Below are 24,466 nucleotides of genomic sequence, written 5' to 3'. Positions count from 1 at the left end.
CTGGCCCAAATGCACAGGCATATGTATGATATAATGTATGATGTGTATGTGAAGTTTGAACTTGATCTGTCCAGGCATGTCCGAGCGAGATATGGATCGAAAACTAAATTCTTTAAAACAAAATGGCCGCCAGTCGGCCATTTTGAACTGGATCCGAAGAAAAATTGGTGTGCATCAATCTTATATTATGTTTAATATATGCACTAAATCTGAACAAAATCCATCCATGCATGTCTGAGATCCGGTTCCGGAATTGTGAAAATACATGATTTTGATGCATTTTCGGCCTTAAAATGGCCATCATTCAGCTACATGATGTACCATGTGTGTGTGAAGTTTGAACTTGATCAATCCAGACATGTCTCGGATACAGATCCAGAACTGAATTCTTTAAAACAAAATGGCCGCCAGTTGGCCATTTCGAACTTGATCCAGACAAAAAAATGACGTGCATCAAGGTCCTATTATGTTTAATGTATGTACCAAATTTGAACAAAATCCGTCCATGCATAACTGAGATCCGGGTCCGGAATGGTGAAAATGTGCGATTTCAATGCATTTTCGGCCTTAAAATGGCCGCTATTCGGCTATCGTTAATCGGATCATGAAAAAAATGCATGTGCATATGTCCCATATAATGTGTGATGTGTGAGTGAAGTTTGAACTTAATCGGTCCATGCATGTTCGAGATACAGGTGATCACGGACGCACGGACGCACAGACACACACAGGGCAAACCATAAGTCCCTGTTTTTGGACTACGTCCGAACGGGGACTAACAAGCAGCCAGTCGCCTGAGATAGCTCTGTTGTTAGCAATGCACATTTCAATTAAAGAACAGAAGATATCATTAGAACATGAACAATATGTGGAATTGCTGTCAAAAATATTACTTTTCACCAAAAATGACAAAAATAATCATCAAAATTAGATAATTGAAGATATCATCACAAAATGAACAAATCTGAGAGAGGTCCACATGTAGTACTTATATATGTAATATCAAAGCAATTGGACTTGCGGTTTTTAACAAGAAGTCGAAAATATCATTTTTACCAAAAATGATAAAAATATTCACCAAAATCAGAGAATAAAAGATATCACCACGAAATGAACAAATCTGAGAGAGGTCCACATGTAGTACCTATATATGTAATATCAAAGCAATTGGACTTGCGGTTTTTAACAAGAAGTCTAAAATATCACTTTTCATCAAAATGACAAAAATATTCACCAAAATTAGAGAATTAAAGATATCATTACAAAATGAACAAATCCGAGAGAGGTCCACATGTAGTACCTATATATGTAATGTCAAAGCAACTGGGCTTGTGGTTTTTAAGAAGAAGTCGAAAAAGTAAAACATTGACACGGACGACGACGAACAATCACTCATATGATGAGCTCCGCTCGACGAAGTAATAAAGATTTTATTTGTTTTTTAAATTGAGTGGCGATAATATGAGACTTATGTATTTTTTTTACATACGATTCATGTTCTTACATATTTATGCTTTTCTCGTCTGGTTCTAGGGCTATTTTATACTATATAGCCCAAGTGACTTTTGATGTGAGCGAGACTGTAGGACTATTTATAACCATTTTCTCGAAAAGTAATAGGGCGATCCCTATTTTTCCTACACAAAATATGCTATATATAAACTTTTGTGTAAATTATAGGTATTTCAATTTGTATATCAATCGAACACGAATCGTATGTGAATCAAATTTTAATAAAATGCGAATAGAATCATACACTGTCTTCACACTCATTATTTTCAAACACTCAAGTTTAATTCTTTCTATGAAAAGCAAATGTATACATTGACATTACTATGTGAATGCTGAAGTCAATGATGACATTCAAAAGGTTAATGAATGAATATTAATTACTACATGTATAGAAGACTTACCTTATCCTGGATATTCAGACCTGCTTTACTTTCTACCAACAATCTAGCAATCTCCACTGTGCCATACTGTGCACTCCAATGTAGTGAAGTGTTTTTCTCCTGAATATTAAGAGGAATGAAATCATAAACAAACAAGTCATTGTTAATGACACAGTCCCCGTCCAAAATTTTGTGATCTGACATATCAATTTGATGCTGATGAAGTCATTGAGATTAGATTGAAACTATTTCTGTTGAAAATTACGATTTTCACATTTTTTATTAATTGATGAAATGCACTATAAATTTTCATATGATGAAGTAAACATAACATAGAATGTGATGTAAGTTAGTTAAAATGTTGATTTTCTGAAGGGAAGCAAGGCAGCCTCAGTAATGTTTTCCAAAATCAACAACACAGGTTTAATCTGTGTGCCTATAAGTTTCAAAGATTAACTCAAGACAAAGCAATGTTAGGATGTGTTATCAGTAGCTATCTGACACACAATTAGTGTTTCCAAACACTTGAATGGTTTTACTCCGCCCCTGTTTGTTTCACAGATTAGTCATTTGCATACGAATGTGTCAGACACAAGGTCACACAGCCACTGAAAAAAATCATTGATTTTGGTGTTCTCATCTGCCAATTTTATCGAATTATAACTATCCCATTCCTTTATTTTTTTGGTTTCCAATAGCCTTACACATTTGGATGCCCCTACACATGTTAAAACAGACCTTGAAGGGAAAACAAATCGATTGTGCCGATAAACAAGCTTGAAAATCTTTGCTGTGACTTCATGAACATTTTGTAGGAGTTTATGTTTTTCAAAATACAAGGTCTTTAACAAAAAATAACGTATACTTATTGTCATCGGATTAACACCAAATTTTCACAGCTTTAAGGTGACAATAAGAAGAACTTGAATGTGTCCAGACAAACTATTTCGTGGATTATTTATCAACGTGTTGTGGTTTCAGTTAGGGGCAATGCGACTAAAACGAAAATTAAAATTCAGCACATTACTATTTAAAATGTATTGCTTAAATAAAACTGACAAGACACATTCAATTTACCAAACTATTGAACAACTAGGAAAAGTGAAAAAAAATTCTTGTCACCAGCATAAATGCAAATAATACTCTCGCTACTTTAATAGGAGATGGATTCAAATTATGATTTAGTGTTTTTACACGAGAATTAGACATTGGGCAGTCATATTGAATCGAATCACAAAAATAATGTTGGTGTGCATGTATCCCTTGGTATACTATTTTTGTACAAAATTTAAACAGAAAAATTCATGGCATTCAAGAGAAAGTAGCATGGGTACAATGAAAAACAAGATGGTCGCCAGTCAGTCAGTCACGAAAAAAAATGACGTGCACCTACAACTCAATCTGTATGATCATCATACCAACTTTGATCCAAATCGGCCCAGTCATCTTCGATAAACTGCTGCGGACAAGTTTTAGGTATCAGAAACAGCATATTTTACATCCAAAATGGCCGCCGGTCGACCATTTTTGCTCTGATCATAAAGTAACTTGACGCGCATATGTAAGGCATTATGTATTGTCTTCAAGTGAAGTTTGAATGATACCCGTCACTGGGTGTCTGAGATATAGCTCCGGGCGTTAATTAATTAATAGTCCCCGTTTTGGTTCGAACCGGGACTAACAAACCCCAGACAGCGTTCGGTTTGATTCGCGGTCAATTCACGTTTGATTCATGTTGGTTTCATGTTCGATTGATGTAAGTTTCGCGTTCGATTGACGTACAAATTGAAATATCTATAATTTACACGAAAGTTTATATATATAGCATATTTTGTATAGGAAAAATGGGGATCAACCTATTTATTTTGGAGAAAATCATGGCTATAAATAGTTCTACAGTCTCGCTCACATCGGAAGTCACATGGGCTCAAATAAGTATAAAATAATCCTAGAAACAAGACGAGAAATTCATAAATATGTTTAAAGAAAATGAATCTTTTGTAAAAATCGAACTGAACACTGTCTTCACACTCGTTATTTTCAAACACTTCAGCACTCAGTTTGATGCTTTCTATGAAAAGTAAACACATATATTGACATTACTATTTGAATGCTGAAGTGAAGTTTTGTCACCTTCCACAAAATCAAGCTGATTGTTTATTATTTTTCAAAGAATAAATTCAATCACAGCCTGCAGCAAATGTGAGATTATGTCCATTTGGTTCAAAATGAACAAAAGAATTATAAACAAATTACAGAAAAATGTTTCACCAAAATTTTGGCGGGAAAAATGATGGCGTTCAAAGGAGTAAGGGACAGACCAGTTGATATCCTAGGGTGGGGGCAGGAAGATTGAAATTAAGACTACTTTTTTCCCCTAACTGAAATGAAATTTTGTTTTCAGAAGACCTTGCCCCCCCCTTTTTTTTGCACTCAACAGCTGTTTTTAATTATTTTTTCAGTATTTTAAGGCGGGAGGGTCGTCACCTGCGCACGCACGGGAATTCCAAGTGATGATAACAACACACACTAAACACGCAAAGGCTCATGGGCAGGCGCTTGTTTGTAAACAATGACACACTATGGCCATCTGACGCATGCGCAGGTGACGACTCCCACGCTTTAAGTAAAGTAGATGACTTGTATAATAGCTCTCTTTAACATCATGAAAGGGTTTTGCTATCAGTCCACCTCCTGGATGTTTTCTCTCTTCCAAACCAGGCTTCTAAACAGTTCACTAAACTACCGGTACTTGACATTTATTTACCGACCCACCTAAAATATTCCAGACCATTCTGGTAAAGGGGGAAGAAGGACACGTTTGCAGATATCAAATGCCTGGCCGGAAAAGAACATCAGGCTCTGGCTGTTGAAAAACTAAGGCAATTCCTGGAACAAGCGAGGAAAAGAGTGCAGGACCCCCGAAGAGGCAGGAATCGCACTTCTAGCCTTAAATAACCAGTGCTTCGGCACACAAACCAAACAGTCCTTTTCAGGGCCACCACATCATCCCAAAAGGGTACTAGTATTATTACTATGGACTCTGCCTATACAATCATTAACACAAAATGCAATAGGCAATTCTCACGTAAGAAACACATTGCACGATGCAAACGAATAAAGAAATACAATGCAAAACTGGCTAAAAATAAACGGTTGGCTGATCAAGATCAGTTGGTTTCAAATTTTATTCAGAATTTTTCTAACCCCAACAGAGGTCATTGTCCTTGACAACGGACTCAAATTTATACCAACCCCACCTAAGCCAACCTATCACACTTTGCTCAGAAATATGTCTATGCTATTTAGGAGAATGCGTATCAAATATATAATGCGTAATAAACAGTCTCAACAACATCCTTTCAAAAAGAAATCAACATGAACCCACCAGACTCGCATAACAGTAGCCTCGAAAATCACATTGAGGCAACCAAAGTTGAGATATCCAAAATTACTACAAATAAACCCAAACAAAACATGAATTTTGTCGAAAGAGCAGCAATAAATGATTACACAATTGTAATAAAACCATTCGAGAAAAGTCGTGGCATTGCAATCATGAATACAACTGACCATATAAATGAAAGCCTTCGTCCACAAAACAATGAGCAATACTATACTAAAATTAGTGGTATCTATACCATAGTTACAACGAATTTGATCCATGAGCTTGTTACAGAAATGCACAATCTGGAATTAATCGATTTTTATACTAAATTGTATAATGAAAGTAATAACCTTGAACATTCTGAAAGCTAAATAAATCGAACGATTCGGTCAAGTACTGTTCCGACTGATGAAGCGTTCAACAAAGAACCCGAAACAGCACCATCACACTAGTGAATAATCCAATTATGGATAAATTTGAGTGTTGTATCGACATAGGCTTTTTTTGTATTCACATTCGTGTTCTAATATTATTTCCGTGTTTACTTCTATCAGGATCACACCTGAAATATTTTAACACAAAATAATACGTCTGTTACATATTTAGTTAGCTAGTGCAATACTGCCCTCAGTTGGTAAGATGTTCGTCAATCCACCACCCCCATTGATAATAAATGAATTGTTAGACAGTTTATACAGAAATACAGCAGAAAGTCATTGTGAACGAACTGTTAAGCAACATGGTTGTCATTCATTCTTTAAAAAATTAATTTTTTGTCCCGTCCTGTCTTGATTTTTTTTCGGGGAGTCTGAAAGTTTCAGATTTTTTTTTAAATATATAGTGTAGGATTTTTTTTGTCAAGCATAGTCATACCGGTACAATTTTTTTTCACAACCCCCCCCCCCCCCAGGATATCAAATGGTCCTCCCCTAATGAATCAATATTACCTTAGGTGCAACCACAGGGCCATCCAGTGATACAGGTCGCAAAACAGAAAGGCACTAACTGGAAGGCCGACTTATAGAGGTATGCAGAGATGCTGCGCCCAGTTTAGCACATGTATAGAAGACTTACCTCATGCAAGATTTATTAAAATCTACCAACAATCTAGCAACGTCTACTATGTCATGCACTGACAACACGAATGAACCCAGTCGTTACTACGCATGAGTATGATCAGAATTAAATCATAAACAAACAAACCACACTCAAAAATCTATTTCCCAACACTTGAGGGCGCATTTCTAAATATGATGAAAAAATTATAAGCACGCACTGCTCATCCTATACGTGTAACACAATATAAGATTGTTGGACACATACAGAACCTGAGTAAATACAACCAGTATATGTTTGGGTTTTATAATAGTTTTTTTTTCGTTACAAGTGAATGTGGTTCAACATTCTAAACGATAATCAGAGATTTCTTTTCTTGTACTTAAGAGTTTTTAAATTTGTGGTTGTCTATAAAATGTAGAACCAGAATCAGAATCAGAATTGCGTAACTGAAATATTAAGTATTAGATTTAGATCTTTGGTTGAACATACATTAATCTTAATGCCAAGACATATTTAATTAAATTTAACTCGAGTTTAGATCCAATGAATTTAAGTTATTTTAACTACCGGTAGATTCCTACGTAGGATTTCAATTAAAGTGCACTCTCATTTAGAATCTTAGTTTAATTAGGTTGAATTGAATTGTAATTAATTTGCACTCCTAATTGCGTTCCTGACAATTAGGGGTAAACCATTAAAAAGCGTGGGGGTGACATTGGAAATTTGTTTGTTTTTTCACTGATCAATGAAAACACACTTGAATCATGGGAAAATACAGTGACAGTATACTCGTATTATGATACAATCAGTGCCAGTGACATAAGACAGCAACTATATGTCCAGTAAAAATGCGGAAAATTTAAATGCACTTCAAATCCATCTTCTGATTGAAAGATTCAATCATACTGATAACAAAGAACGAATAAAAAAAGAGTACCCGTTTTTTTTCATGAAAACTTATTTTCACATAGCATTAAACGCCAAATAAAACTGATGTTCATAAATTACCCTAACAGTTACCCCAACACTATCTTTGGACAACTAACCAGTCACAAGCAAAAACTGCTCAGAATTCCAGAAATAGCCATGTCAAAAGTGCGTCAACCTCGTCCACCCTAATAGTTGAAGTTTAATCTCTAAGAATGTACAAAAAATGCACACATTTTAAGAGAAAGAAACAAATATTTACAACAGCAACATTCTTAGATAATATTTAGCTCAAAACTGTTCGAATGACAAAAGTTTCTAATGGCCAATCCCTAAAAGTCTTCGAACATTGGATACATGCGATAGGCAAAGAGAATCACCAAGTCACAAAATCTTCAAATATAAGTACAGGCAGATTATGAACATAAAAACACGCACACACTAGATTCAAACTCATGACCACGGCAAAGGTCTTCAGAAGACGCGCGCCATAGAACGCTACATTACAAACACTTGCAATATGAATGAAAACATATATGTTAAATAATATTGTTTGTAACTGCATTTGATGAACAAAATGAAATAAAATGTCTTGTAAAATAAAAATGTACCTTTTGCATCACATGCAACAGTGTTCTTTCGATGACACTAATACGCATGTGCAGTGATTTTTATTGTACACACGAGGACAATCAGTGCATGTGCGTATTAGAGATTTTTAGATCCAACTTTTTTAGTCCGTGATTATTCATAAGATGCATTCAGCAACATATAGTTGTCATAGAAATCCTAACAATTACAAGTTGTCATCTTATATTACAGTGAAGATGATATCAACGAAGTATCCAATGTGACTAAATCACTTACCTCATCCTGTTCATTAACACGACCAGCTGCTACATAATTTCTAATGTCGTCCAGATTTCCACTCCTAACAATCTTTCAAAAGAAAAAAATAATTTAATTATATTTTGAATCAGTGAATACTAACATCCGCAAACCGAAATGTCGACTTGCAAAATTATCAACTATATAAACAGCTATAGAAAATAAAGAAGAAGTTAGTTAATTTCAAAGTTTCAATATCAAATATATTTGATTTTATTGATTCAAAATTGGCTCGGAATCCATTACAACACATATAATTGGTTTCTCGTGTTCGGTATCCTTATCGCATGATCCAATAATAATAGAAATATAATCTTTAATTCGATTATTGACTCACATCACTTCGAAAACGCAATAGCACTGATGTGAGATTATGTGTTTGATTCTGTGCTCATGTTTTCGAGAATGACAACTTTTATTTCATTTTGATACTAGTCATCTTACTATTTCTTAATTAACCCATCAACAGGTCATTATTCTGAAACAAACCATTTACGATTACTAATTAACCCATCAACAGGTCATTATTCTGAAACAAACCATTTACTATTACTAATTAACCCATCAACAGGTCATTATTCTGAAACAAACTATTTACGATTACTAATTGCCCCATTAACAGGCCATTATTCTGAAACAAACCATTTACGATTAATAATTGCCCCATTAACAGGTCATTATTCTGAAACAAACCATTTACGATTAATAATTGCCCCATTAACAGGTCATTATTCTGAAACAAACCATTTTACTATTACTAATTAACCCTTTAACAGGTCATTATTCTGAAAGAAACAATTTACTATTACTAATTGACGCCTCAACAGGTCATTATTCTGAAACAAACCATTTACTATTACTAATTAACCCATTACAGGTCATTATTCTGAAACAAACCATTTACTATTACTAATTGCCCCCTCAACAGGTCATTATTCTGAAACAAACCATTTACTATTACAATTGACTCCTTAACAGGTCATTATTCTGAAACAAACCATTTACTATCACTAATTAACCCATTAACAGGTCATTATTCTGATAAATCATTCATGCCATAACCAGTAAACTCAGAAAATAGGCATTTGTTATGTAACAAGCCATTTATCATCAGTGATTGTCTCCTTAACAGATCATAGTCAGATCATTGAGGTTTATCTCCATGGTCAGTTCAAAGCAATTAGTAGTTAACAGGTCAGTTATTCTGTAACAAAGTACTAGTATTTACCATTAATTGGGTTCTTATTGTCAGAAGTGAGTGTCTGTTTAATTTGATCACATGCCTATCTGATTATACATGCAGACGTCTTTTAAATTTTGCATAACAATGAGAAGATAATTATAAAGTGGTTCTGATGCAAGTTACCAAAATATGTCGCATACAGTTTAAATTTCAAAAACAGGAAAATTAGGTTTCATTTTAAAAATACAGTCTGATTATAGGGTTATTTCGTTGTTTCTTTGCATTCGCGTTATTTTTGATGTAACTAAATTCCTCCCACTAACCGCAGACTCCCCACAAGACCAAACAATGAATACAAATATTACTATAACCACAATTTGTGACTACGCTGAATTCAAAATATTAAGTTATGACAGACATTGCTGATATTGATAGTTATTAGTCGTGTCAAGGCGCCGCCAAGCACAGGCTGAGATTTAGGTTGTACTTCGACTAAACCAAATTGCGTTCACGCACGGGATAAGGAACATCTAAACTTGTTATGAATATATGAATCTGTCGTCTTTCGAATTATGATTACTCAGTACAGTAACCAAGAAGGTATATATTTTTTTAATTTTTTTTTTATTTTTTTTATTAGACGCATAAAATCCTTAGGAAAGGATAAAAAGGGTCTTACAGAAAGAAATTAAAAAAAACTACAATCTAAAAAAGAAAACAAAAAATAAAAACTTTTCTAAAAAAAATAAAACAAGTCAAAAACAAAAAAAGACAATTTGCAGCCAATGGTGAATACAGAATACAGAATATAGAATGAACACAAAATGTGGCCTAATACACTGATAGTTGTTGCTGTTTTGTTCCATAGCTGTTTTTTAAGAAGACAGCTAAGGCTGGTGCTAGAGTATGGTTTGCCATAATCAAAATGAATTTATTTTGACTATTTTCTTTATCAAAATTTGGAATTTTATTTTGTGCAGTCAGGAATAATTTGTCCCTATGGTGACTGTAAGCTGGACATTTCATTACAACTATATTTTGGCTGCACATATCACATGTTCTTTTATCTTTTATCTTTTATTATGTCTGCCTTTCTCAATTTTAAGGTCATGGTTGCTTGTCCTGAATTTTGCAATTAACCTTCTAAGACCATGGTTCTGCATATTAATTAGGTAATTTTCAATTTTTAAATCTTGTTTGAAAAGTCTGTATGTTCTTAGTTTGTTTTTAGCCAAGGTTTGTTTTCTATTATCATTATGCATGTCTAAGATTCATTGGTTCTCAAATGATTTGTTTATTTTTTTATGAATAAAGTCTAAATTTTTCTTAATTATTTTTTCACTTGAGTTTACAATGGTGACAACATCTAAATCTTGCATGAGGGTTTCTACACTTGTAAACCATTTACTTTTTACATTCTTATTTACTAAGTAGGCTTCTCTTAGTAATGTGTTATCAGAGTTTGTTACCCGGTTGAAATATTTAAGTTGTTGTTTCTTGATAAAACAGTCAATGGGGTACCTTCCTAGCTCACCATAAACAGCCATTTTTGGTGTGAATTTTGAGAGACCAAGAATGAACCGACAAAATGAAAGATGGACATCCTCAATTGCAGACTTAGTTGTGCTTTCATCACCCCAAACATCACTACCATATACAATAATTGGTCTTATCAGTTTGTCAAATAAAGATAGTTGGAGGGGTATGTTTAGTGAGTTGTCATAACCGAGTTTGCATTTCAAAGCAAAAAGAGCTTTCATCTCTTTATTTTTGACTCCCATGTGCGAAGCACAAAATGGGAGTCTTTGCAGTTAGTGTGCCTGTATGTGTGTGTGTATGTGTGTGTGTCTACCTATCCAAGTGACGCCATATCCATAGACTCACACTCACAAAGTGAGCCCATTGGTGAATAGTGAGACCCCTTCACTTCGCAAACATTTCTATGTTCAGTCACGGGATATTGAACTCTAGTTTAATTAAACTTAATTAAAGTGCAATTCTCCATTGTATTGCATTGTAATTGAGTTTAATTAAACTCCAATTAAAACGCAACCCTATATAGGAACGCGTTTTAATCGAGTTCATATCGCAACTATATTAAAAGTTAATTCAACTATATTAAAAGTTAATCCAATGTGTGGCGTCACAACGATAGTAAGACATGTACGCGTGTGTATGTGTGTGTATGTGTGTATGTGTGTCCGACTGTTCCACTGCTATCTCAAGAACCATACATCGGTTTTTGATGAAACTTGGTGCATAGATGCTCTGGGCCAATGCGCAGATTTGATTAGGTTTTGGTAAAAATCCATGCTCGTTAATTACCTAATTTGCATGATAATTAGCTAATTTTTAGCTGTTCTATGACTGTTCCACTGATATCTAAAGAACCACTCATTGGATTTTAATGAAACTTGGTACATAGATGCTCTGAACATATGCGCAGATTTGATTAATTTTTGGTAAAAATCCGTGCATATTAATTATCTAATTTGCATGATAATTAGCTATTTTTTAGTGGTTCCATGACTGTTCCACTGATATCTAAACAACCACTCATTGGATTTTGATGAAACTTGGTACATAGATGCTCTGAACTAATGCTAGGTTTTGATTAGTTTTTGGTAATAATCCGTGGATACTAATTACCTAATTTGCATAATGATTAGTCAATTTTCGGTTTTTCCACTGATATCTCAAGTACTAATCATCACATTTCAATGAAACTTGGTACATAGATGTCATACGACACTGCACAGACCTGATAGTTTTTATGGTAATATCAGTACATATTAATTACCTAATTTGCATAATTAATTAATTTTCAGCATTTGATATAAGTAGTTAGCATTACATTTCAATGAAACTTGGTACTTACATACTCAAGGACTATGCAGAGATTGATCGTTTTCGATAAATATTTGTGCATATTAATCACCTAATTTGCATAATTAGTTAATTTTCAGCTTTTCCACGGGTATCTCAAGTACTAATCATCGCATTTCAATGAAACTTGGTACATAGATCCTTTAGGACTATGCAGAGACCTGATTAGTTTTAGGGTAAATAATTGTGCATATTAATTACCTAATTTGCATAATTAATTTTCAGCTTTTCTACTGATATCTAAAGTACTAATCATCACATTTCAATGAATCTAGAATTATGCAGACCCAATTAGTTTCCGGTAAATATTTGTGCATAGGGGGCTACAAAACTTTTTACCCCAAACTAATTAGATTTGTACATTGTCCTAGAGCATCTTTGTACTAAGTTTCATTGAAATGGAATAATTAGTACCGTGAAAACTCCAAAATTTCGACCCCTCTAAAAATTCGAACGCCTATTTATTTGCCGGGTTTCGGTGTTTTATTTACCTCCAAATTTTCGACTCCACTAAAAATTGCCGACTCATTCTTATTCGAAAATTGCGACCAGTTTTAGTTTTCCCCCAAACGAAAAAAAAAACGGTGTGAGCGTTCAAACGGGACCTTCCTCGAAGGCATGAATCCGGGTTTCTGATTGACTGAGAGATTTTTATTTTATTGGTAACGAAAATATATTCTAAATAAACGAAGTTTCAAATAAAAACGAACACAAAAATCTCGGCATGCTGCGTTTCTGAATTGTTGATTATTACTGTACTCAGTAGTGATTATAATAATGTACACAAAATAAATTTGTTGAATGGTTATGAAATACAAATAAAAGTCAACTTAGTTTCATTGTAAGCGAATGATTCCGGTCTCGTATAAACGTTTGATGCTGTAGGATATCCGCCATGTTCTCTTAGGTCAAATAGGTCAAATCGCTAATTAACCAATCAAAAAGCTGGATGATGCCAACGTGTTCAAATTACCATAGCTTATTTAAATATGTTAATGTTATTGAACGCAATGCGGAAGAGATTGATGTTGTAGTACGATATTTTGGCTTGGATTTTGATGCGAAAACGGCATGATTTTTTTTAAATAAAAAAATTAGTTGTTTTTAAAAAATAAACTGGTCATCTGAAGAATAATTTAACATTGTTCACAGTGATAACAGCTCATTCTCGAAAGGAAGCTTACCCGCTCACGCTAGTCACGATAAAAATCATACACGTGTACTCTTGAATAGACAGACGTCAATGACTACGGTAAAACTTACTCTATTTTAGCCGGCAGGATTGATTGAAATGTCCGAAAAATGACGCCAAAATACACCTTAAAAGTCCCATTTTATTTTCTTAAATCCCATTTTATTTTTTAATCCAAGGGCGAATTTACGTCAGAATTTGGTCCCTCAAATAAGGGACACGTGAGCTTTGATTCTAACCGGATACATTGCACTGGGTCGGGGAGATAGTTTGCTAAACTTCCATGTATCTTTTGTCCAATGGGTACCTGTACTTCGAACATTCGCAAGTTTTCCTAGGTAGTGCGAGACAGCTTTGTCTTTTGACCTATTAGTTTTGTGCTGACCTCTTCTCTGCGTCTTAATGTTTTGTTTTGCTTGTCATAATACTCACTGATTGATGACTTTGTTTAGATTTTGAGTTTCAACTCGGCCACGACCTTTGCTTTTACCGTGAAACATGAGGAAGTTTACGTCAATTGACGGACATTGCATTTTTTAAAAACTAATGAAGCACACTGTCTATCATCCCCATTTTTTCATTTGCTGATTTCTATTCTGAAAAATTCGACCGTTCGAAAATGCACCTTAATTTTGACTCTAAAAACACGTCACATTTCTAACACCAATTATTTAAAACCGGTCGAAATTTTGGAGTTTTTACGGTTCTTTAGATATCAGTGTGAAAGCTTAAAATTGGTTAATTATGCAAATTAGGTAATTAATATGTACAGATTTTAACCCACAATTATTCAGGTCTGTCTATTGTCCTACAGCATCCATGTACATTCATTGATATGTGATGTATAGTACCTGAGATATCAGTGTGAAAGTTGGTTAATTATGCAAATTAGGTGATTAATATGCACAAATATTTACCGGAAACTAATTGGGTCTGCATAATTCTAGATTCATTGAAATGTGATGATTAGTACTTTAGATATCAATAGAAAAGCTGAAAATTAATTATGCAAATTAGGTAATTAATATGCACAATTATTTACCCTAAAACTAATCAGGTCTCTGCATAGTCCTAAAGGATCTATGTACCAAGTTTCATTGAAATGCGATGATTAGTACTTGAGATACCCGTGGAAAAGCTGAAAATTAACTAATTATGCAAATTAGGTGATTAATATGCACAAATATTTATCGAAAACAATCAATCTCTGCATAGTCCTTGAGTATGTAAGTACCAAGTTTCATTGAAATGTAATGCTAACTACTTATATCAAATGCTGAAAATTAATTAATTATGCAAATTAGGTAATTAATATGTACTGATATTACCATAAAAACTATCAGGTCTGTGCAGTGTCGTATGACATCTATGTACCAAGTTTCATTGAAATGTGATGATTAGTACTTGAGATATCAGTGGAAAAACCGAAAATTGACTAATCATTATGCAAATTAGGTAATTAGTATCCACGGATTATTACCAAAAACTAATCAAAACCTAGCATTAGTTCAGAGCATCTATGTACCAAGTTTCATCAAAATCCAATGAGTGGTTGTTTAGATATCAGTGGAACAGTCATGGAACCACTAAAAAATAGCTAATTATCATGCAAATTAGGTAATTAATATGCACGGATTTTTACCAAAAATTAATCAAATCTGCGCATATGTTCAGAGCATCTATGTACCAAGTTTCATCAAAATCCAATGAGTGGTTCTTTAGATATCAGTGGAACAGTCATAGAACAGCTAAAAATTAGCTAATTATCATGCAAATTAGGTAATTAACGAGCATGGATTTTTACCAAAACCTAATCAAATCTGCGCATTGGCCCAGAGCATCTATGCACCAAGTTTCATCAAAAACCGATGTATGGTTCTTGAGATAGCAGTGGAACAGTCGGACACACATACACACATACACACACACATACACACATACACACATACAGACACACTAACTGCAAAGACTCCCATTTTGTGCTTCGCACATGGGAGTCAAACAGAGAGATTGAACAATTACAAGCTGAACATAAACATAATCAAAAAAAGCCAAATATTGGACAAAAGGAAGTAGAAAACATGACTACATCAATAACAAAATCTATAGCAAACGAGTTCCAACAAATTAATGAAAAGATAGACGTACTGGGAATAAATAACACACAAGAACAGGAATGGTCATTGGTATCAAACAGGAAAAACAAAGAAGTCCCACCAAGAGACCCACTTCAAAATAAAACCAAATATAGTGATATTGTAAAGGGAAAATCAGAGAAGCAAAATAACAAGCCTACAAGTAATTCTAGTGAAAAAGGACACATTCTTAAACAACGTAATATACCACAACAACTAGAGCATTTGATAATCAGTGACTCTCAATCTAAACACACCTATAACAGTGATCTTGCAAAGAACCAGATGGTTCTCACTTATAGTGGTGCAAAGATTGAAACATTCCAACAAGTTATTAAAAGTAATCATTTCCCACAAAGTCTAAAAAGTATAACAATAAATATTGGTGGAAATGACATAGATGAAGAGACAGACTCTGAATCAATCAAGAATGAACTCAATGTACTGATAAATATAACACACAAGAAATATCCGTCAACAGAAATTTTTCTGTGTGAAATGATACCACGTCAACACTGGAAGGGAAAGGAAACAAATATAATGGACAAAAACTCTTACATTAGGAGTAAAGAAACTAAAGATATACATGTTATACCAATGGGCAATATCACAACACAGTTATTAAGCAGAGATGGAATACACATCAATAAATATAACGCAACCACCATGTTTATTACAAATATAAACAATGAGGTAAATAAATACACCTTTCTAGAAGCTAGACCAAGAAGTGTACACTATCACCAACAAAGACACAAAGAAGAATATAAAAAAACAGAATTATCAACCAAGATTTAATGATAAATATCTAGAGATGCATTCTTCTACGCACAGAGGCTATACAACACCATGGAAGAGCTACTATGATACTAAATGGCAAACATCACAGAATTACAGACACTGTCAGGACAGCAACACAAACAACGAAAATATAAATAATTACCAATAATGACAGTGACGATAAAGAAAAAAAAGAGACAATGTATATACAATGAAATGACACCAAATTACATCAATATTGGTCACTGGAATACAGCAGGCCTAAGATATAACTACAAACCAACTCGTCAAACATTGGATAGCAAAACAGAAAGAACATTAGACATAGAACATCACATAAAAAACTACCACTTTTATGCAATGACTGAGACCTGGCTTGACAAGGAAAGTAAAGGACTGATACCAAAACCAATGGGATATTATGTGTATCATAAAATTAGAACAAAAAATAAGAAAGCATGGAGATCATCAGGTGGTATCAGCATTTTTATCAGAAATAGTATAAAAGAAGGAATCCAGATCATACCAACAAGAAATAGCTATACAATATGGTGTAAATTAAGAAAAAAGTTTTTCCATTTAGAAAAGATGTTTACATTGGGACAACATACATACCACCAAAAAATTCAAGTTATTACAACCAAAATAACAATGACCCATATGAAGAACTGCACAATGAAATACAAGAATTCAAAATGAAAGGAAATATAATCATACAAGGTGACTTCAATGCAAGAACCAAAGAACTTGAAGATATTATTATAGATGATGAAGACAAGTTACAAAAAAACCTCCCAATACCAGATACATACATTTATGATACAAACATCAAGAAAAGGAGAAACGCAGACACATGGAAAAATGAATTTGGAGAAGAACTTGTTAGATTATGTAAGACAAACCACTTGAGAATAATAAATGGAAGAACTCCCGGTGACTGGTCAGGAAAACTGACATGTTATAGTTACCATGGTGCAAGTACTGTTGATTACAGCATAGCTAGTGAAGAACTTCTTAAGAGTATCATTCATTTTGAAGTACAAGAACTACATACAACCAGTGACCACTGCCCAATCAGAACAATTCTAAAAACACAAAGTAGTTATAAAGAGAACATGGATATAAATAAAAACCTACAGGCGCAGGCACCATCAAAATACCAATGGAACACAATAAATAAAGAACTGTATAAAATCTACATGAAAACAAAGGAGAGCGAAGACATTGCAAATACATTCTTAAAAAATTACAAAAACAGCAAAGAAAGTGATGAGATCGCTCATGAATTTCAAACATTAATGGACAAATTTGCAAATAAATGCTCCATACATAAGAAAGTAAAGAAGAAAATACAACAAAACAAAGTAAAATTCACTGATAGACAATGTAATATGATGAAAAAGGAATTACAAACACTTTCAAAAATGTTACAAAAAAATCCAACAGATGGTAAACTAAGAATAATGTACTACACTAAGAAGAAGAAATTCAAAAAATATGTAAAGAAACTACAGAAAGAGAAACAACAAAAATTATTATCAAACATTGAACAAGCAGATGAGAACGATGAAATACAAACTTTTTGGAAGAAGATAAACTTATTAATACAGACAAAAGAAAACAGTTCAATAAAAGAAATTCCATATACAGCATGGATTGAACATTTTCAGAAAATCAGTAGAAATGATACAACTCCCATTGAGAGAATAAAAGAAATCGAAGACAGGCTTTTGCAGCTAGAGAAAGAAATGGACAACAATCATGAACTAAACAAACCTATAACATTACAGGAAATTATTCATGCAACAAGAAAACTGAAAAACAATAAAGCAACTGGACCAGACGGAATACCAGGAGAACTGTTGAAATATAGCAACAAAATAGTGAAACAAGCTTTACAACAAATGTATAACCACATCTTGGAAACTGGCATTTATCCACAGTCATGGAACACAAATGTTATAACACCAGTACACAAAACAGGTGATAAAATGGATGTTAATAACTACCGTGGTATATCTGTTAGCAACATCATTGCTAAAATATTTAGTAGTATTATTAACAAAAGAATATCCAGCTATTTAGAAAGTAACTTCACCATACATCCAAACCAAGCAGGTTTTCGTAACAAACATCGCACTACTGACCATATATTGACACTCCACACCATTATTAAAAAATATCAATTAAGAAAGGAAAAAATATTCTGCTGCTTTGTGGATTTAAGAAAATGTTTTGATACAGTGTGGAGAACAGCACTGCAATATAAACTACTGAAAAATAACATCAACGGTCAAGTATATAACATTATGAAAATGATGTACAAAAACATGGACTTTGTTATAAAATTAGGAGATGTTATAACACCACATTTCAAGCTAGATAATGGTGTTAAACAGGGCTGTATTTTAAGCCCAACATTGTTTAACATCTTTATGAATGACTTTATTGAAGGACTGTCAAATACTGAAATGCCAGCACCAGACTTAGATGGTAAACATATTAACTGTCTACAATATGCAGATGACATTGCATTATTGTCTACTACAAAGGTAGGGCTACAAAATGCACTAAATTACCTTCATACATATACAGTTAGTTGGGGGCTACAAGTCAACACATCAAAAACAAAAATTGTCATATTCAGGAAAAACTGGTGTAAAATATTATCACAAAAATTCACCTATGGAAAAGAAGAAATAGAAGTCAAAGAACAATACACGTACCTAGGAGTAATTTTTAAGTCAAATAGTAATATTGTAACTACAGCTGATAGACTAGCAGACAAAGCATACAAAGCACAATGTATACAATCACAACTATATTTACATAATACAAATAATATTAATATTAAATTAAAGCTGTTAAATATGACCCAATTACCAATCCTAACATATGCAGGAGAAATTTGGGGTGTCCTTCTCAAACCTGCTACATGGGATAAGACAGAAACTGAAAAGTATCACATCCGTTTCTGCAGACAAATTTTAAATTTAAATAATAAGACAAACAAAATAGCCTGTAGGATGGAAATGGGACGGGAACCCCTTATCTCCAAAATATACTGCCAAGCAGTTAGGTATTATAAACACCTAATAACTCTTGACTACAACAACTTGGCATACTATGCACTGAAGGAAATGAAGAAAAATAATTACCCGGGGTCATGGTTGAAGTCATTAGAAGACAACTTAGAAATATATACTAAATGTAATATAGATAATATAACAATACAAGAAGTGATAATTTCAATTAGAGAATATTACACTAACACATGGAACAATGACAATAAAAGAGATGATGCAAAACTGCGCACTTACAGTACATACAAAACCACACTAGACATGGAACATTACATAAAACACATAGATAACAGACATTACATCAAAATACTAGCACAATTTAGAACAAGTAGTCACAAACTAGCTGTAGAAACAGGAAGGTACACAAAACCAAAAACACTGATAAAAGACAGATTATGCACCCACTGTAAAGAGATAGAAGATGAATTACATCATTTACTAGAATGTAAACTGTACACAGAACACAGAGATGACATATATAATATCCTTAAAGAAATTAACAGTGATTACCAAAACTTAAACAAAAAAGAACAATTTAAACTTGTACTACAGTCACCAAATACAAACCATCTTATCACTCTCTGCAAATATTTAGTTAAATCTAAACAAGACTAATTCTTTTATTTTGTCATGTTCTTCTATATTTTTTACATATTCTATGCTACATACAGTGATACTTACATATCACAGTATTTTAATATTTCTTATATTATTAATATTTGTCTGTAGTATTCTTGTCGTTCACTAATGTTGAATTGTTCACTAATGTTGAAATCTTTTTAAATCAATTTTTATATTTCATGTACTTTTATTATTTACTTTATTAATCTGAAAACCTAAAAGGAAATGTTAACTCTTTCTTTACGGTATTAATAAAGCATTATTCTATTCTATTCTATTCATCTGCATATAGGAGACAACTTACTTTTAAATTATCAAGAACCGAGGAGTCACAGTTTTCAGAGTTGAAACAGTCAGGTAGATCATTTAAGAAAATGTTAAAAAGAGTAGGGCTAAGATTGCACCCTTGTCTGACTCCAACTGTTGATTTAAAGCTCTCAGTTAAACCCTCTTTTGTTTTAATTCTGTACCTGTTGTTTTCGTACATGTTTTTTATTATATCAAACATTTTACCTGATATGCCATTTTTATGGAGTTTGAAATAGAGACCTTTATGCCACACACTGTCATATATGTATATGTTAATTCTATAGATAAAAAACGCACAATAACAATGCAAACAAATGGAAATTGAATACAATGGTATTTTGGGCGCTTAGCCTGAGCTAACAAACAAAGAAGTCACCAATCGAAAAACAAAAACTAAACATTGCTTACGTATATTAAGTACGGCAATCACATAATTACGTTGTCATACGAGTATTTAACATAGCCCCAATAAATATTGTCAAAATTTGAGCAACACATGCATCTCAGATTGCAGCCAGTCAAGAATTTTAAATAAATGTTACCTCTCTTATTGATCTTTCCCGGTTCTCTAGTCGCACGCGTGTATCATCCATACTGTGTCTTTGTTCCTAATTAAGGAGACCACTGAAAACAAGAACAGATTTCAGAAGTGACAACGATTGCTGAAATAACTCCATTAGATTTATCGTAGCTTGAATGTTTTAAATCATTTTTGCTTGGTTGTGATCTCCAGTCATTTCAACCTGTGTCCAAGAGTGACATCATAATTGTTATGAAAATATCTCAATGTCAAGATCACGAGACGCACTTGTCAATGTTCTGTTTTCTTTCTTGGTGTCCGTGACAAAACACTGAACTGAAACTTATCCTGCCATTAGGAATATCTGAAACACTGAATTAACTATACAATTTTTCGCAGTTTATTATTTTCCCCATATGTATCCTTATGCAGATTGCAGGGCCGACGGCAGCAAAAACCTTTTTTTTTTCATTTTGGTGCTTTCTCTTCATTTATAAACGTGGCTAAAACACTGGTATTGGTAACGCCAATGTCGGATCCAGCAAAGTGTATTGGGGGAGGGGGGGGGGGTCAAGCTTCGCTTAAAATTACAGAGCGTAAATCGCAGAGAAGCTATGCATACTAATCCAGATGATATGAATCGTCATGCATGCCCCCCCCCCCCCCCTCTGGATCCGCCACTGGGTAACGTTACACTAAAACCAAACACATTTCTTGTCCTATACATGTGCTTAGCCAGGGCGCTTAGCTTAAACCTCTCACATTAATGACGCATAACATTATGTGTATGTGGTAGCTCCAGTATATTACCACGTGGTTATGAATCGTATTTCCATACCTAACCACAACTACACACTTTTTAAACCATTTTCATTCCTTGGTACTGAAGTCATTGCAGTTTTAGTCTTATAGAATATATTGATATTTTATTAAATTTGTATACTCTTTTACTGGAAATGGTTGTTTTCGGAACCCAAAACGAGTAACATAGCTCTGAGTACTTGATTTTCGCCGATCAATCGAAATTAAGGGGTGGTTATCGCGACACGCATGCGCGAGATATGGGGCTCATATAAAAGATGGCAGAGTACAAACTGAGACGTTAGGTAATTACATAGGTAATTGGGAGGTATCGAAAGAGTCACCGGCGGTAATTAGTGCAAGTAGCGCCCAAATCTAAACTTATACTTGTGATTATCAATATAGAATAGTGCATTGGATTGTGGGAAATCAATGTTTATTGACACAAATCTCGCACATGCGCGGCGCGACGATCGCCGCCCTTTAAACATCCCTAACGCACATGCTCTCCTACCCTTGGACCGAGTGACCCACTTCTAATTCCTTCCACAATTCAAAGTAGCAAAACTGGAGATTCTCCTATTTATGACACACATATGCCTTTGCGTTCGCATGCTGAATGGACGAGAAACTCTAGATAGGTTTTAAAGACGCAAATCAGAAAATCGTATAAACGTAAAACACGATATTCAAACTTGCAACCCGGCAAACGCGCCTCACTACTGATGCATTCCCATAACGACTTGAAGTACTGACCCCCAACAAAGACAGCGTATAGCGAACACAGAAACAATTTGAGATTCTACACACAAACAGTATGATAACACTCGGAAAGCGTAGACCATTGCCTAATAGCTCTTTCCTCCACATAGTGTGACACAAAATAATTACCCCTACATTCATTTCATCTGCATTATTGGATTCCCTTACCATGAAAAATATACTTAGTATTTGAAATTATAAATATATCAATATTACGTTAATTGCTGTTTCAATGGCAACCGGATTCACATCACTATCGACATTCAATGGATTGCTTATTGCATAACAGGAAATCTATGTAGAAAATTTGAGGAAATTCGTTTATAATATTTCCGAAATCTTTGTTTTCTTGGCAACTATATCTAAATATCCACCGAAATCTAATCGATTGATATGAAGAACGACCCTTTCTAAAAATTGTATAAATGAGACCCCATTTCCGAAATTACTGTTTCTACTCAACCAGACACACCTAGGATCTAGATGAAACAACAACTTCCAAAATTTCTCTGTTGGTGGACAATTATTTTGTTCTCAGGTCACAAGAAAAAAAGCTTGTAAATTTAGTCACTAACCAAGTCATATTGCTAAAAGTTAAAAAAAAAAAAAAAAAAAAAAAAAACGGATAGCGGAGGACTTTAAATATCGATTAGTCGATTTCTGGAGAAGATGAATGTGGATTAACCAAAGAAATCAGAGAAAAGTTAAAAAGCCGTTTCCGACCAAAAAATATCCCTAACTTCTGGGTCGACTTAACTAAGAGGGACGGACGTCCCGCGACTGTTGTTCCAAACAGATGGCATGCAAGTCGCATCATAAGAGCGTAAAGACAGGTTAAACGACTAGTATCAGTGTGTACAAGCATGGAGCTAGGAATAAGGAACAACAGTTCAGAGTATTCGGTCATCGCTGCATAATTGGTTGCAATGTATTCAGTAACTATGGTGATAAAACACAAACGAGGCTAGTCGACGTCTTGACTTGGTTCCGTGGACAACGATGGCATGAACTACTGTTTATTCTGTATGAATTATTTACTGACAGTTAAAGTACGGCTCAAAAAGTTAACGGTAGTTACAACGGGCGCAAAATAGTTGCACAAACCCAACCTCAGAGCATGGTAAGCAGTTACAGAGAGCGGGGCTTTGCAACATCCCTAGACACTTTTCTGAGAACTTGATGTACCGATTATCAAGACGGCGAACGCGGTATGTCCTTGACGTGTGGTCGCATAGAACGACATGTTTTGGACTATTCCATTGCATTGTAGGTACACAATCTAAACTGTCATGATAGTAATGTAAAAGCTTTCTGCTATCGAAGGTTAGTGGCTTTTAGAACAAAAGCGAAGAGCCAAAGAGTAAATAAAAAGTACAAACACTCGGCATTTATTTAACTATTGTGAATTTTAAACTTTTTTTAGTCGACTCCAAATGACTAGTGTTCACAGCTCCAAATCTTCTCATAAATGGTCTTTTTTAATTTTATTTCCACGTGTATATGAATTACTGTATTTATTAGATTGCGTTTATGAAATTCCAAAAATATAAACACCATTATGAAAGCCATTGACTTGGATTCGAACGAAATGCAAATAGAGAACGCAAATCTCAATACATTGTACTTCAATTCAGTTACATGATATCGAATACAGTGGAGACGAAAGCTACAGATGAGGCATAGTTTACGGAATGTTCAGAACTACAGTAGTAAAACAATACTTACATATATACGTACTTCTACTACTCAGTAGAACATAGTCTTCCCATGGTGTTCAAACGATATGAAAAAAGTCTTTCGATTCAGACAACTGGCTTCATGATATGTCGACCTAGTCTAACGAGTGATCTGTTTGTTTGTCCCTTTTATAGGTAACCAAATTATTTATTGTAATGAGTAATGTATTATTTGATTAGCATAGCCTTCAAATACGCGCAGCTGATTAGAGGAGAGCTAGTCAGTTTATATTTTTATGTAGGTACTAGTACATTGTTCTAGTACGTATTCATCGCCACATTGCCAAATTTTTATTGACGTAAA

The 24,466-nt window shown here is 34.0% G+C and overlaps 1 protein-coding gene and 1 long non-coding RNA gene across 2 annotated transcripts in view; both read right to left on the bottom strand.

The window, feature by feature from the left end:
• The window catches only part of LOC146733759 (uncharacterized), a 38,956-nt gene extending 32,502 nt beyond the window's left edge, over window positions 1-6,454 (bottom strand). Inside the window, exons 1-2 of the mRNA XM_085491222.1 lie at window positions 6,355-6,454; window positions 1,914-2,012 (exon numbers count right to left, since the gene is read on the bottom strand). The gene's annotated coding sequence lies outside the window, so the exon portion shown is untranslated. The remainder of the gene's footprint in view (window positions 1-1,913; window positions 2,013-6,354) is intronic.
• A 1,617-nt stretch (window positions 6,455-8,071) lies between these two features.
• LOC146733758 (uncharacterized) lies at window positions 8,072-24,253 on the bottom strand. The gene is made up of 3 exons (XR_014926625.1): window positions 24,152-24,253; window positions 20,886-20,967; window positions 8,072-8,205 (listed from the first exon to the last, which is right to left on the bottom strand). It is a non-coding gene; the product is annotated as an uncharacterized LOC146733758 (long non-coding RNA).
• Between the last annotated feature and the right edge of the window lie 213 nt (window positions 24,254-24,466).

This window comes from Saccoglossus kowalevskii, chromosome 16, assembly GCF_978046115.1.
Source record: "Saccoglossus kowalevskii chromosome 16, keSacKowa6.1, whole genome shotgun sequence".
Taxonomy (NCBI): domain Eukaryota; kingdom Metazoa; phylum Hemichordata; class Enteropneusta; family Harrimaniidae; genus Saccoglossus; species Saccoglossus kowalevskii.
The sequence above is the reverse complement of the archived record's forward strand: the minus strand, read 5'-3'. Positions and strand labels throughout refer to the sequence as shown.